Below are 15,020 nucleotides of genomic sequence, written 5' to 3'. Positions count from 1 at the left end.
TCTGAAACCATCCAAACAATTATAAAGAGACATGATGGGCTCCAATGAGAAAAATCTTTGTCGTCTTTGGGCGGCATGAATGTGAGGTTCTCCTCAGTGAAGGCGGGCACAAGGTTTGACTGCGGCATCACAGACCCATCTTCAAACGCCCTGTGTTGAGTGGCGAGACAGACGGCATTACTCGAATCTCGTTGTGACAAATCCTGGGCTAACACAGAATCTGCAGAATGTTGACTTGGACTCTTCTCGCCATGCAAGTGACACATTTTTTACAACTTTTTTTTTTTTTTAACAAAGACAAGAAAATGCTCATAACTTCTACACACGCAGAGCTTTTTACAAAAACAGGACACTAAACATATTCCAAATGGCCTCTTGTAAACTATTTTTTCATTGAATCTGTCACGTGTCTTTTTATTTTGCAAATCTACATCAATGTCCTCATTTCAGTGGCTACACACTTCCAGCTGAAGGACTGATTTATCCGGTCCAAGCTATGTGCAAGGAGAGGACTACTATTTCCCAAGGCCCCCATCTTGGCTCTAAGGGAGAAGGTGTCCTCCCTCGAGGGACAGTGGGGACCCTCTGCGTTTGAGGCCAGGGCACAATCCATTTCCACCGGGTTCCCCATCATGCATCTGCTGGTTCACGTGGGAGATGTGACAAGTGCCACAAAGCAGAACACAGATGGTCCGAGGCCCAGACCAGGCTCTTCTGGGCAGGAGAACCCTTGTCCTGGGCAGTGACCTGGCTTGTGTGTCCTATGTGTCTTTCCTGGAAGCAGCGCCCCCACCCCAGCAGCCTCCTGGACACTCAGGACAGTACTGTGCCGGAGTCAGCCACACTGCGCAGAGGACCATGGACTGGTGTCAACATGCCTGTTCCCATTCTCACTGAAGGTCCACGCCCCACCCCACCACCCCCACTCTGCAGAACTCCACTGGGTGAGCAGCCCCACTGCGATTTCCAATCACACTCCCAAACGACTCTACTGCCTGTGGTATGTGACCATGCCGAGAGGGCACCCTTGCTTGGGGTGACGGTTGCTTGTCACCACTGTGCTGACCTTCCTGATAATCTGGGTGTAGGGCCTACCTTCCCAGGCTGCGCTGGGCCCTGTGAACGCTAACATGCCTGCCATCATGCAGGGGCCGTGGGACTTGACAAGCTCCCAAATTTTCATCTCTTGGCATGGAACTGTCATGACTTTGTGGTAAAAGTAATGGCTTTTAGGCAAAGACCAAAGCAATCATTTGGCAATGGGAAACTAATTGAGGGAGAGGAAATTCCACCCCCTCTGAGACCTGAGATTATAGAGAGACATCTGTGGGTGTCTGGGAAGGGGCAGCAGGACGCCCCACCGTCCTGGCCACCGCGGGCACGACCCAGGCTCTGTGCTTATTTTCAGGCAGTGTTTACCGAGCTCTCATCTCCCACATGGAGTTGTGTTCGTGCCGAGTCAAAAACACTGTGCAGGCTGGATATCATCTCCACAATCAGAAAGATGAGTTCCTCACACAAGTCGATTCATAACCATTACGAAAACCAGCGCTTAGACAAAACCAGGACCACAGAGATGCCAGAGGCAAGGAGTATTTCACAGAAGTGAACTGTGATTTTCTCCCCTGCACAGGAAAGACCCAAACAACTGAAGGCCAGAGTTCCACTGATCGACAGGGCAGAAAACACAACATCAGCAAACACCTGTCACCTGGGCAGTTCCCACAGCCCTGAAAGCTCTTATGGTTTCTCTGGAGCAAGCAGTTCTGCATCTCACACACGGGAAACAGAGGCAGAGATAAGTGAAGGCCAGCGTGACGCGGCTGTCGCTGGCCGCCCCTGTAGGGGAGCACACTGTCACAAGCCGCTGCCCGCTCATCTCCCACTCTGGAGCGGGCACGGAATGGAACATCTCTTCCCATCTTTCCTTCTGTCTCCTTCATCCCTCCTCCCTCCCTCTCTGTTTCTGCCTCTGTGTCTGTCTGGTCCTTCTGCTCCAACAGGACTTTCTCAGTGTGAGCTCAGTGGGGTTGGCACATCAGTGACTCCGGAAAGTGGGGGACACAGAAGATTGAGCAAAAGAAGTGAGAGACAAGGGCAAAGCTAGCCCAGAATCTCTGTGCTTCTCCAGCAGCCCTGCCAGAGAAAGGGGTCTCACTGCCAGGGCTACCCCCAGTGAGCTTCCCTCAGGGAGAGGAAGACTCTGGAAATACGCCACCTCCCTGACCCTGTCCTTCTTTCCTTCTTCCACACCCACGAGGGACTAGGACCTGCCTCTCTCCTGGGAAGAACCACCCTGGGCAGTTGTGGTTCCCGAGTCAGGGGCTGGGCAAGCCTCCAGGAGCGTCTTCACTTGTGCCTGCGAGCAAGCAGGTGGACCCAAGAACAGTCCTGAGAGCCAAAGGAAGCCCCGACAGCCACTGGCAGGTGCACGGGGCTGGGGGGGATCCTCAGCCCTCCTCATGAGACCCCGCTTTGCCCTGAGATGAACACCGCTCTTCACAGCACTTGCTATGAGACATCAGCACTCTCCCATCCTTCTGAAAAGGTGTTGGAATTAATGAAGTCAAAATGAAAAGCCAGACGCCTGTCAAGAACCACACCTTGATTCCTTTCCAAGCGGCCCAACGTCATGGCTATCCCAGCCCCGCCAAGTGCACAGCGGGCTAACTGGCTGTGAGCCATTCCCTGGGAGCATCCAGTCCCTCCATAAAATTTACAGATCTCAGCTCTCTGTGGTTTAAACAACACACACGAACTTTAAAAAAAAAAGCCATGTTTGTACAGCGGGATGCTGGTAAGATGCTGTCCCCCCTGTTCGAAAGTTGCTAACAGAGTCAATCTTAAAAGTACGCATCACACACGGGTTTTTGTGACTCTGAATGGTGACAGCTGTTGGTGAGGCTCATCGTGGGGATCACTGTGCAACGTACACAAATATCGAATCATGGTGCCGTATGCCTGACACTAATGAAATTATGCTTGAATCCAAACAAATACATCAATACCGAAAAACAATGCCTTTCCTTTCCCCTGAGATACATGGTCACCTTCTGTCCAGTGCTATCTCATTTCTTAAGAACTTTATATGTGACAGAAAAGATGGTGAAGGAATGGATACTGATCTTGGCTGGCTTTATTTAAGCAACCAACTACAGCATTTAACAGGCAAACTGCAGAGAACCACAAGACCGTCCATGATCCTCGCCCACTGCTCTGTGTGAGGGCCTGGTACAGTGCCTGGCATGGATCTAGTATTCAAGACTCATTTTCTAAGTGTGTACCTTTAGTCTTCATGATTAAGCCATAGGAGTACGATTATTGTACATAATCTGTATATTATTTCCATTCGAAGAACGAGAACGATGGAGGCTAAACCACACATCAGCCCAGCCAAGGGCACGAACTAGACAACACGGAGTGAACTTGAACCCACAAGTGCTCAACGGAGACGCACTCTTCACTCCACGACTCCAGACTGTGCGAACCTCTCAGCCCAGTGCCATGGTCCCAGATTCTAATGGGCAATGGATAAGGAATGTGGACAAGTTACCTGTGTCCTAACAGCAAAGGAGTAACCCTCCACAAGTAAGGCAACTTTCATCACAAAACTTCTCCAATAAAGTTAAAGTCTCCTTATTTGATAAGGTGCATGCCATTGATTTTAGATCACCAGACAAGTGAGGTTGCACTAGAGTTCCATTTTGGGGTTATTCCCTTACACACTCAGGGATGCTTGTTTTTTTTTTTTTTTTTTTTTTTTTTTTAATATTTTATTTATTTGACAGAGAGAAATCACAAGTAGGCAGAGAGGCGGGCAGGGAGAGAGGAGGAAGCAGGCTCCCTGCGGAGCAGAGAGCCTGATGCGGGGCTCGATCCCAGGACCCTGGGATCATGACCTGAGCCGAAGGCAGAGGCTTAATCCACTGAGCCACCCAGGCGCCCCAGGGATGCTTGTTTTGAAGGGTCTGGGCACAGGGGGAAAACACAGGCCAAGCCTATAATCTATTTAAAACACCTTAGGTCACAGACCTCTTTAATGAAACCCATTATTCCTGCCCAGAGAGATCTCATTCATTTTGCAGATTGGTAGATTTTATTTTTGCAAATCTATCATATCGCTGTGAATTACACGGTATCTTAAAAAAAAAAAAGAAATGTTTCAAGAGAAAGCTGAAGCAATTGGCCAGGTCTTTGTGTCTCATGAGGGGGACCTTATAGATTTTCCTAACAACTTGCAAAAACAGGTTGGGAGAACATAGAAACTTCTGGGCACTCTTATTTCATTTCTGATTCTTTTCATTTTTCAAAAATTAGCTGCCAATCTACACATTTTCATGATTATTCCACAGAGCATTGCTGGCACAAATAACAATGAAAAACAAGATTTCAACAGGACAGCAGGGAATCCAATTTGGCTTTCAGACGGCTCCCCCTCCCCCATATTTAACTGAGCCACGGAAGACGCCTCCAGTGGTTTGTTCTACAGCGAACCTGCTTTCTGAGGGCAAATTAGCTCAGATGTGCAATTCTGTACTCACAATTTTTTTTTTTTCCTCGGGGCAGGAACTGATATGCAAAAGAGGAAGGGTCCGGGGAACAGAGGAAGCCTTTTCAAATATAGCTAAAAACCGTGCCGCTTGAAAACAGTCTGAGCCAAGAGATATTTAGTACAGGAGGGAAAGAATGCACGAATATCACTAAATGGCATCATGGAGCCCCCTGTCTCAAAGTGAGGTGTAAGAAAGATGGGACATACTGAATTCGACATTTCTTTCTTTCTTTCTTTCTTTCTTTCTTTCTTTCTTTCTTTCTTTCTTTCTTTCTTTTAAACAGAAAAGGCAGAATTAGAGACATTTACCCTCAGCACAGGTCCAGAAAAGGATTTCCAGGGGCCCAGGAAGGTCCTGGCACCATGCACTTGTCCTATGCAGAGAAGAGACCTCTCAGTAAAGACCAATTGCTCCTAGACGACAGGCTCTCAAAGTACCCATAAGTACTGCGTATGCAGCCACCATAGAAGAGACATACATAGTCAAAGATTTACATACACATTTATAGGACTTTTCCTGATTTTGACTGTCATCATGGGCCACTTCCTAAGCAGCTTCCTCAAATATAAATGGCTTTTTACACTTCGTTTCATCACTTAAGTGAAAAAATCTAAGTTTAGAATCATTTCCTTCTACCCTCTTCCCGGTTTTAGAAGACCTTCATGCATGGTCAGCAGCCATGCAACAAAAATGAGACTTACACATCTTGAAAAAAAAAAAAAAAATATATATATATATATAAACTGTCCCCATATAATGATGGTCCCAAAAGTGCTGATGGTTTTATCATTTATATGATAAAGCGAGGAGACTGCAGAGCCCAGGCATAATTTCGTATTCCAATTTGTGTGAAGTGTCGTTTTCACTTTTTAAAAAAATGCATAAATACAAAGTTACAATATTCACAAAGTGTTTTACTCAGCAAGACAATGGGCTGTTCTCACAAAGAATACAGTATATTATCCTGCCTTCTTAGCAGTGATTTCACTTAACATATTAGCAGATCCTTTAGTGGGGACATGTGAAAGCTCAAAATTAAAACTGAACATGCAAGTCCACTCATAACATTCCAAATACACACACACACACAGACACACACACACACACAGACAAGCTTGTAATTCTGGGCCTTCTATAAGGTCATGGGATATTTTCTTTCTTTCTTTCTTTCTTTCTTTCTTTTTTTTTTTTTTTTAAATTTCAGGGCTTGTGTGAGTTTCTTTGGTGAAAGATTTAATTTATTTAGACCCGAAAAGTACAATTCTCCCAATTCTCCAAGTCTTGATAGGAACGTCCAGTTGTCGACAAATCCATACAAATATGCTTATTTCCAATAACTAAAAAGTCATTGCTGATTCGACCGACCACCAAGAACACTCTGCTAGTTACTATTAACCTTTTTTTTCCCCCCATTTTGGATAAGTCTCTGTTGTCTGCTTGTCTGTTGTCTACAAATCTATATACATACACAGAGAAAATGTGTTTCGGAGCAAACGTGCCCCAGGATTCATCATTACCCCGTTTATCTACCTCTTATTCCTTGCAATGGAAAAGTTTGGGGGGCACCAGTAAGAAGGGAGGTTTCATCTTGGCTCCAGGGAGGGGGCTGCAGACAGACACCCTGATGACTGGCTCCCCCCACCCCCCACGATGAGCACATGGCTTCCCGGCCAACAGGAAAATTTCCCTGCAATATGTGTGTTCTGAGCTCCCCAGTTCTACCAGCAACACCCCCAGATCATTAACTGAAATCACTTGAAATAAGGTAACCTCATGAAAATGACGAAAAATCCTATGGTCACAGTTTTAAACGAGGTTCACAGAACACAGAAATGTGGATTCGCAAATCAGGTTCTCTGAATCCCAGCCCGAGCTCTTAGTAGAACTCTGGAATTCACCTTGTTCGCCTCAAAGGGTCCCACTGAAGTCAAACCAGGCTGTTTTGAGAAGAGTGAAAGGGAGGAGCCATGCATTCCGTAAGTTATCTGGTAAGAATGACTCCTCTGGCAATATACCAAATAATCATAAGAGAGAATACTACTTGATATTCTTGGCTGGCTCTTTAAGTTGGAGCAAATTAGCAAGAGAAGTTCTAGCTTTCCATTTTATTCTGTGAGAGCGAGCTCAGTCTTCCTGTGCCATAGCCCCAACCTGGAGGGCTCCCGAAGAGAAAACACCCAAAACCACAGAACGAAGGACATGGTCCACATGAATGCAACATCCTGGTGGGTTTGGGGGCCCCACCCCACCCAACATTTAGCCTACAAGGTCCTCATGCAGACCCGGTGGGAGGGGGGGTGTGGGGGGAGAAAGCTTACAACTTCCTCATTTGAGGGGCCACAGAAATCGGCATGTGTTTATTTGTAACCTGGCAGAGAAATGCTCTTGTCCGTCAGAGGGCAAAAGAGAGGAAAACTTATCTTAAACACTACCATCCGATTCCCTGGCAGCCCTTAAAGGAGCCTAAATTATTTATTTTCAATGCTTCACTTTAAGTATTTCGCCGTTGCTGTTCAGCAAGTTTCATTTCTTTCACAAGAGCCCAGGCTGCTCTAAACAGAGCTGGAAATTCTTTAAATGCAGGGAAATACAGACAACTCCCGGCAGAAGCAGGAACACGTGCAGAAAAGCACTAGAAATTTCCAAACCATTTTTAAATGGTAATTAATGGCCTTATCTCTAACAACCTCAGATAATTAGCAGGGTGATTTTGGTTGAATGAAGTGGGATACACAATTTATCAATATGTTTTCACTGTGGATCTCTTTGAATATCATTTTAATTTTCCGCCCTTCACAAAACTCGCCACAAAGGAGAAGGAAAAGGTCACTTTTTCAGGCTGGAAAGTGGGGCTCGCACCAGGGGGTCACAGGCTGCTCTCTCTCTTTTCGTTAAAAGCACAGGGAGGGGAGGATGTTTCAGAGTGTCTCCAAAGCAAGCTCATAAAAGATCAATTCCTCATTTTCATTTCTCCTAAAGATTCTACAGCAAACATTTCCCCCCCTGGGGGCCAAGGAGAGGTCTTTTGCGCTGTTTCATGGGCTCCAGCCTGACCAGTGAAAATTGGATTCCACAAGAGAAATTCACCCCAAACTGGTGAATCAATATTCCTAGCGGAACTCTGGGCTTCAGAAAAGGACTCTGAGCCATAGTGTTCCATTTTAAATAGTTTCAGACTAGCAGAAAACTCTTTAGAGGGCTGCTATCAGGATGATCTCCAAAATGGAGCCTGAAACTCTCTGTCGGGATGCATAAGAGCACTTAAAATGTACTTGATGCCCTTCTTAGTTGTTTCCCTCTACTCCCAAGGCAACGTCCCCTCCCCCCCCCACCCCACCCAGAGAAAGGAGGAAGAGGGAGAGAGACCAGGAGGGAGAAGGAAGAGCTGGGAAGGGGGATGGAGAACCAATGCTGGGTGCCCCCTCCCCACCCCGCTGCACCCCCCCTCACCCCCACCACAGCTGGGAAGCGCTGCACCGTGTCCGTGACTGCTAACTTTTGGCGCGAAAATGGCAGGAAGAGAGTCAGATTGCCTTCAGCAGTGAGCTGATTGCTGGAGAAAAATGAATCATTGCACACTTGAGTGAGAAAATATGAAGAAGGCACTTTTCCACTAATTAGGTCCCATTTTAGGCAATCCGTTAAGCCGTGGCCCCGTGCCACCAGCCATCAGGAGGTGGGGCATGGGACAACCCGAAAGCAGCGCGTGCCAATGGTGTATAATGATGCTCTCCATCACCCAGACAGGCTGCGGAGGGGAGCCGGGCAGGGCTGGGTGGGCACAGGCCACCAGGAAGAGAAGCCACGCTGGCCGTCCCCGTCTAGGAAGCGCGGCAGAGAAAGTGTGTGTGGCACTCACCCGTCAACCCGTGCCTCCCAGAGACCTCGGAGGTGCTGCCTTTCCACACCAAGGCCGCTTTTGAAGGACGGGGTCTTTGGACCCTGGGTCACGCACGCGGAGTCCCCTCCACTCAGACACCTGGGAAGGACCCTGCTGCCCCGGGTGGCATGCCGGTAGGCCCTGTCCTCCGCCACCGCCTTCACACTCCACTGGGGCGGAGAGAAAGGTGGAACCATTTGCCAAATATGCAAAAAAGGAGGGAAGATAGTTTTCTCTCAGGAAAACACGGGCAGGAAGGGAGCCTGGGCTTCCTGTGCCAACCGAAACAGGTTCCGAGATTATTAGGACGTCTCATTTGACAGGTCTGTGGTGGGGCCGGAGCTCTTTTAGTCAGCAGGAATTGCGAGTTCCCCAAAGGCCGACGTGGCCGTGGCTGTGGCCGTAGCCGCGGGAGAAGGGGGAAAGGTCCAGGCCCCTCACCTGCAGGCCCCCCACCTGCGACTCTGGGTTTTCACCACTTTTAACAGTTTGTCGCCAGGCGGGTCCCTGAAGACAACTGTGGGTCCTGCCTGTGGCTCGCAGTCGACTCTGAGAAGGACACAAAGCCAATGGAAGTGAGGAGGACGCGGCCTCTAGGGGCGCAGCCACCACTGGTGCCCTGTGGGCCCCTCTCAGGAGTGACCCCCAGCAACACGCACACACACAGAAGCGGGGAGTGGGGCCCTGCCCCACCCCCACTCAGGAGCGTGTGCACTGCGTCCTTTGTCTGGCTGTGTTTCACGCTGCACGTTTTGTCACGTCTGAGAGACAGTTGTCAGAGGAACATGGCACGTTTCAAAACGGCATCAAACAAAAGCCATCCCCGGAACGGCGCAGAAGGGGGAAGGATGGGAGCGCGTATCCCAGGAGCCGCAGAGAGAGACACTCCCCCACCCCAGCCCCCAACCCCCAGGTATGAAGTTGGTTCTTAAACTGCCAAGAACGCAGTAACACCTTGGGTCTCCAGGAAGAAGCCGCTGGAGTCTGGTCTGGGGCACGCCAGCCCCATTCCTATTTCCGTCCCCATCTGGACTTCAAACGTGCGTGTGTGTATGTTTCACACCCATGCTCTGCAACACAACCTCTCTAACATCTAGATCACACGTGCACCTGTGCCTGGTGTGAGCCAAACGATGACCCATCGAGGTGTAAACAAGATCAAGGCTCTCCTTCTGAAAGCCCGAGAGGATGGGTCACTTGTTGCTTTTACATCTTGTGTTTTGAGGACACGGAACAATTGCACACACCCACAACTGAGGGTTTCCAAAAGAGTAACCTCCTGATCCAGGGCAGGGAGAAACCTTCACGGCCAGGCCAAGAGGTACAGCATCTCGTGGCCTGAAGCAGGAGTCACAGTCCCCAAAAAGGCCGGTCAGACTGACAAGTTCCAAAGGTTGCCATAGAACATAAAGGGGGCTCTGTGTGCTCTCTGTAAGCTGCCTCCTTGAATGGATCTCCATCAGGATAAGTCAACAAAAACCAATCCTCATCTCATAGGGAAATTGTTTCATAATTACAAAGATTAGAAGGGCAGGAAAACACACACACACACACACACACATGCCATGAAATGGTGCTATCTCTGACAGATTCCGGGTTAACAGTGTTAGGCAGACACCCAAAGTACTCATATCATTTACGTCTACACTCAACAGTATAAAAAGGAAAATCCATCCTGCTTTAGTGAAAGGTAAAAACCAACCAAACACACAGAACCTAAATGGAGATACCTTATTACTCAGGTTAGGTTTGTGCAATGTGAAGACTCTTTCTCACCCTGCCCCCCACACCTCTCTCTCTGTGCCCTGTGCCTGCTGTGTGACTGTGTGTGTGTGTCTGTGTGTGTGCGCGCACCCTCAATGAATTTCTTTATTTCCTATATCTGTCAATGCACACATAATCTTGACGTATACACAGAACACCTGTACACGTGGGGGACGGGGGCGTTTCATAGCAGGGCACTCTGTAGGACAGTGTTGCGTCAAATTTGCAAAGTTTGACATTTATGTTGACAATATGCTGCCATAGGACCCAAACATGAAATACACCAATCCAAATGAAGGGAGAAAAAAAAAAAAAAGAACCACCATCCATCTTCAAACTCTTAAGTCCCTAGCCAAGTGATGAAGGCTCGGTGAACCCCAGTACCATGAGGCTTCAGACTTCCTGGCCAGGAAATTCACTACGATCTTAATTTTTCAACAAAGAAAATGGTGCCAAGGACAGCTTCAGTGTGTTCTCTCTCGAGAGACCACGGACGAAGTTCTCAAAAGAATACACATGTATGCTTTTTATTTTAGGGACCCACAAGAATAGGACAAAACCCACTTTTATTTAGGGACCCACAAGCTCACCCCGTGAGACCCAGCGGATGAGCTCCTCTTGCTACCATGTTTCTGATTTCCGAGGATGTGTAAGGATGTAGCTTTTCCATTAAAACGCTGGTGAATTACACCAACAAGCAAACATGCTGGAGTTTTTAGAGCTCCTGCCTTCAACTATCACCATGAAACAAAAGGGGAAGAAAGCATGACACTTTAACTCAAGCATCTGCTCTGGCCTCAGCTCTGGGGGACTCCAAGACTGGGAAGCACATTTTTTTGCCACGTAAAAAAAAGGTATAAACACGTATGTTCCTGGAAAGTTTTGAAATCGGATGCATTCCATCAAACCAGGAGTGTACAGGATTTTAAAATGTGGCATTAGCTACATCTGTTCATACAAGTTATTTTTTTAACATGTTCTGCGTATTCTATGATGGAAGCAGGTAATCCTCTCATGGATATTTGGCACTGTTTAAATTTTTGCCACATACCAAATAACCTCATTTTCCACTAAAACAATTCTGACATTTAATATGAAAACAACAACAACAACAACAAAAAACCCTGGTACTTTTAAAATTCCACATGAAAGATGGGTCCAAGGAGCCTCACCAAACATCTTCAAACAAAGAAACAAATTCATGAGGCTCCCACCATTTCCTGCAGTTTCCTGTCTCCTCTCAACTCAGAACCAAGGGAACCAATCCTTGCAACCATTTCAATTTCTATGAAACTTTACATATTGTCCAGATTAAATATTTTCAACCTCCATACGTTTTTCTCCCTTAACAGAAGTTGATCTGACTAGCAAGCAAGTATTCGCTCAACAGCAGTTTGTGTCTCCAAGTTTAAAACAAGGTACCTGGGAGCTGAGATGCACAGTCGGAAGCAGGGTGGGAAAGAGCGGCAGGCAAGCTTGCCTTGAATTCGCTCTGGGCCGGCTGTAGCCCAGAGCGAGGACGGGAGGACTGCTTTGGAAAGCTGTGCATGTCCGCTTTCTACAGGCCATACTCTGTGAAAAAACCCATCTCCTCTTCCCCACAATTCCTTAGGAACCACCAAGGAGCCTTGGCGATTTTTTTTTTTTTAAACATACATTGCAAATCCAGTTGCTAGTAACCTGATGCCTCATTACCAGGGAGTTTAGAAACCCGATAGCCAAAATCGCAGTCCGCAGAAGTCCTCCTAACTTTTCAAACCGGGGTAATTCTTTATCTTGCAGAAAGCGAGCTCAGGCACGATCTAATTATTTTACAGTATAAGCAAAATGCTCTCACCCAAGAAATAAGAAAGGAAAGCTCTGTACAAACGACTTTATAAAGCCGGACTTCCGTGAGCCGGAGGCACGTCTATACAGTGTAATGTAAGTGGGGCTGAACGTCCCCCTCACGGTGACAGCGGGGCGCCGCACAAGCGCCCCACGGCCGGGCCGGCCCTGCGCCTGCAGTCGCAGCACAAGTTGGCGGAGGCTCTGACAGACTGGGCGCTCTCACCGTCCGCAGAACCGAGAGGCCGACCTGAGCGAAACCAGGGCTTCCGAATCTGACTGCCCCGTCTTCTCATTCTTTCCTGCTCTCTCTCTCCCGAATCCACCAGCTACCCGGAGTTTTCCTATCGAAATTCAATTCGAAAACACTCACGTGGATGTGTGCGTCGCACTTTGGGGGCCAAGACTGATCCTCAGGCGCGGAGAGCAACCTCGGGGCCGGGGCTCCCTCTGCCCTGCCGGGCTCGCCCGGGCCGGCCGCCTCGCCACCTCCAAGGTCCCGCCCGGGCTCGGCGGCGCTCCGCGGGGACCCAGGAACTGTCGCCGCAGTCGCCGCCCCGGGCGCGGACCGCGCAAGCACTTGTTAGAATGCCCTGCTAACTTGGCCGCCGAGCTCTTCCCAGCTTTCTTTCACAATGACTTCCTGAAGTTGCTCACTCGCATTGTTCCCCATTTCTCCGCCACCCTCCCCACCCCCCGCCGGCTCCGACCCGGCTTTCGCGCTAGCTGCCGGCCGGCTTGCCCCGAGCGCACAGCGCCGCCCACGGGCCGCGCACCTGGGCCCCTCCGCGCCGCGCCCCGCGGGCAGGCGCCTGGCCACCTGCGGCCGCCCAGATTGGCGGCGGCCGGAGCGCGCGCCCGCCGCCCGCGCTCCGCAAACTTTGGGGAGGTGCACTCCTCCCGCCGCCGCGCGACCGGCCCGCAGCCGCCCCGCCCCGCGCACACCGCCCTGCCCTCGCCCGGCTCGCCGCTCCGGAGCACCGAGCTGGACCCGAGCGCGGTGCGGGGCGGCGCGGTACTCGGAGAGGGCGGCGCGGGGCGGCAGCGTTCAGCCGGGCTCGGAGGGGGGACTCGGAGCGGGGCGTAGAGATGGGCGCGGGACGGGACAGGGACCCGGGCGCGGAGCGGGGCGCAGAGCGGGACGCGCCGCCTCCGTCCCCGCCCCGCCGCGGGATGGCCGCTTCCCGCGGTGCTGTCCCACCGCAACTCCGGGACCGCGCGCACAAACTTTGCCAGGGCGCGAGGCTGGCTCCCGGGCACCAGGGCCGCCGGGGCGGCGGCCGGCGCGGGCCGTACCTGCTGGCACCGCCGCCGGCTGCAGCCCGCTCGCCCGCGCCAGGCCCGCTCGGCGCGCCGCCGCCACCCCCGCGCACAGCGCGCCCGGGCCCTCCCCTCGCCGCCGCGCTTCCTCATTCCAGCGCCGCATCGCTCCGCAGCTCCGCGCGGCAGGTGGCGGCCGGCTCTCTGCGCCCGGGACCCGGTGGCGGGATCGGCCGCGGCGCCGCTGGGCCCGCGCTTAACCCTTGGGGGCCCGGCGCGTGCGGCGCGTGCGGGGCAGCTGGAGGCGGGAGCCGCGCTGCCGGGCGCGGAGACCCTCGGGACGCGGGACATCGTGAAGCACTTTCCCCCGGTGACTGGGGGCGTCCACTGCCCGCCCAGCTCTACTTCCCTCGAACTGGGACCACTGGGCTCCCAGGTTCTGGCTGCGACCCCGGGTGATGAGTGCCCACCCGAGGGGGTGGGAAAAGTTGATCCTCCGCAAGTGAGGGGAAGGTGCAATTCATTTTCCCAGACAACCAATGGAATACCTCTCGTCTCTCTTCCCTCCCACCTGCTCAGGCGGCAGTTAGGATCGCGCCTTCCATCTGGCCTGTGTGCACACGCAAGTGTGAGGGCTGCTGCGGGAGGCGGTGACGCCAAAGGCAGTCCTGAGCCTGGTACTGCGGCTCTTGGCACCGCAGACCCCTCCCTCCCTGAGCCCTGAAGCGCGCGTGTGGAGGCGCCGTGTGGGTCCCCGCTGAAGAAGAATACGGCTCAGATGGAGAACCTCTCCGCACTCTGCGAGGAGCCCATCATCATTCTCAGGAGCCTGGCCCCACCCCAGCAGGAGCCGGGTGGCCCTGTTCAATGTGAGCAGAAGCGGGAGAACTGGGAATTCCGTAGATTTGCCCTGAGCCCCCTTGGGCGTTCAGGGAGGGACAGGGGTGAGTGAGCCGCTTCAACACTCGTGCAGGCCTTCCAGGTGGAGACAGGTAACATGTGGAAAATGTCATTTCAGGCCCTTGAGTGTGGCAGGGAATGGCAGCCACCAGGGAAGGCTGTGGCCTGGCCCAGGAGGCTGCTGGTGGCAGCACCCAGGCACTCTTGGGGACTGGCTTTGCCTGGTGCCTTCCTGGGAGAAGTCTCTCCTACCTTCCGAGAACGACAGGCAGCATCTGGATGAGTTCTTCCTGGACCACGTATGCAACACCTAGGCCTCAGTTCGTGCTGACAGACATTCTGATGTTCTGAGCCCTGAGCCCATTGACTCCCCTGTTTGGAGTCCAGAGGAAGAGGAACTAGTGAAAGGTTCATGCTTTAATCCTTAGTCCACCCCTTGCCTGTATGTCCTTAGGCAAGATGCTGAACCTCTTTGAGCCTCACTGTCCTTACCTGCAAAAGAAGGCAGTGCTACTTCCTTCATCCTGAAAGTCCTTGTCTGGACTAAATGAAGCAACAAACACAAGGTTCAAGGCCTTGGGGCCAAAAGTATTGTAGTGGAGGGGTTATGGGACACCTCTGGTTCTTGAGTGCACACCTCACCCTTTGCTCCCCAATGTGTCTATTTAAATGTATGCCATGGTCCCTGGGAGTGGGACTCAAGGACCCAGATGTAGTCTCCAGGCCAAGGCGTTTCACCCTGAGGCAGAGGAATAGGAGGTAAAGGACCCTGAGAGTTTAGGCTGTGTGGTCCTGACCAAGTTCCTAAACCTCTCTGAGACCCCAGCTTTCCCATC

At 51.2% G+C, this 15,020-nt stretch overlaps 1 protein-coding gene across 7 annotated transcripts in view; it reads right to left on the bottom strand.

Moving 5' to 3' along the window:
• IKZF1 (IKAROS family zinc finger 1) overlaps nucleotides 1-13,371 on the bottom strand; it is a 96,478-nt gene extending 83,107 nt beyond the window's left edge. For 5 of the 7 annotated variants that reach the window (XM_046020650.1, XM_046020653.1, XM_046020654.1 and 2 more), the window contains exon 1: nucleotides 12,398-12,735. The gene's annotated coding sequence lies outside the window, so the exon portion shown is untranslated. Of the gene's footprint in view, nucleotides 1-8,412; nucleotides 8,562-12,397; nucleotides 12,736-13,320 lie in introns of those variants that run through there. The other 2 variants (XM_046020652.1, XM_046020651.1) reach the window with 2 other exon arrangements.
• Between the last annotated feature and the right edge of the window lie 1,649 nt (nucleotides 13,372-15,020).

This window comes from Meles meles, chromosome 10, assembly GCF_922984935.1.
Source record: "Meles meles chromosome 10, mMelMel3.1 paternal haplotype, whole genome shotgun sequence".
NCBI lineage: Eukaryota > Metazoa > Chordata > Mammalia > Carnivora > Mustelidae > Meles > Meles meles.
The sequence above is the reverse complement of the archived record's forward strand: the minus strand, read 5'-3'. Positions and strand labels throughout refer to the sequence as shown.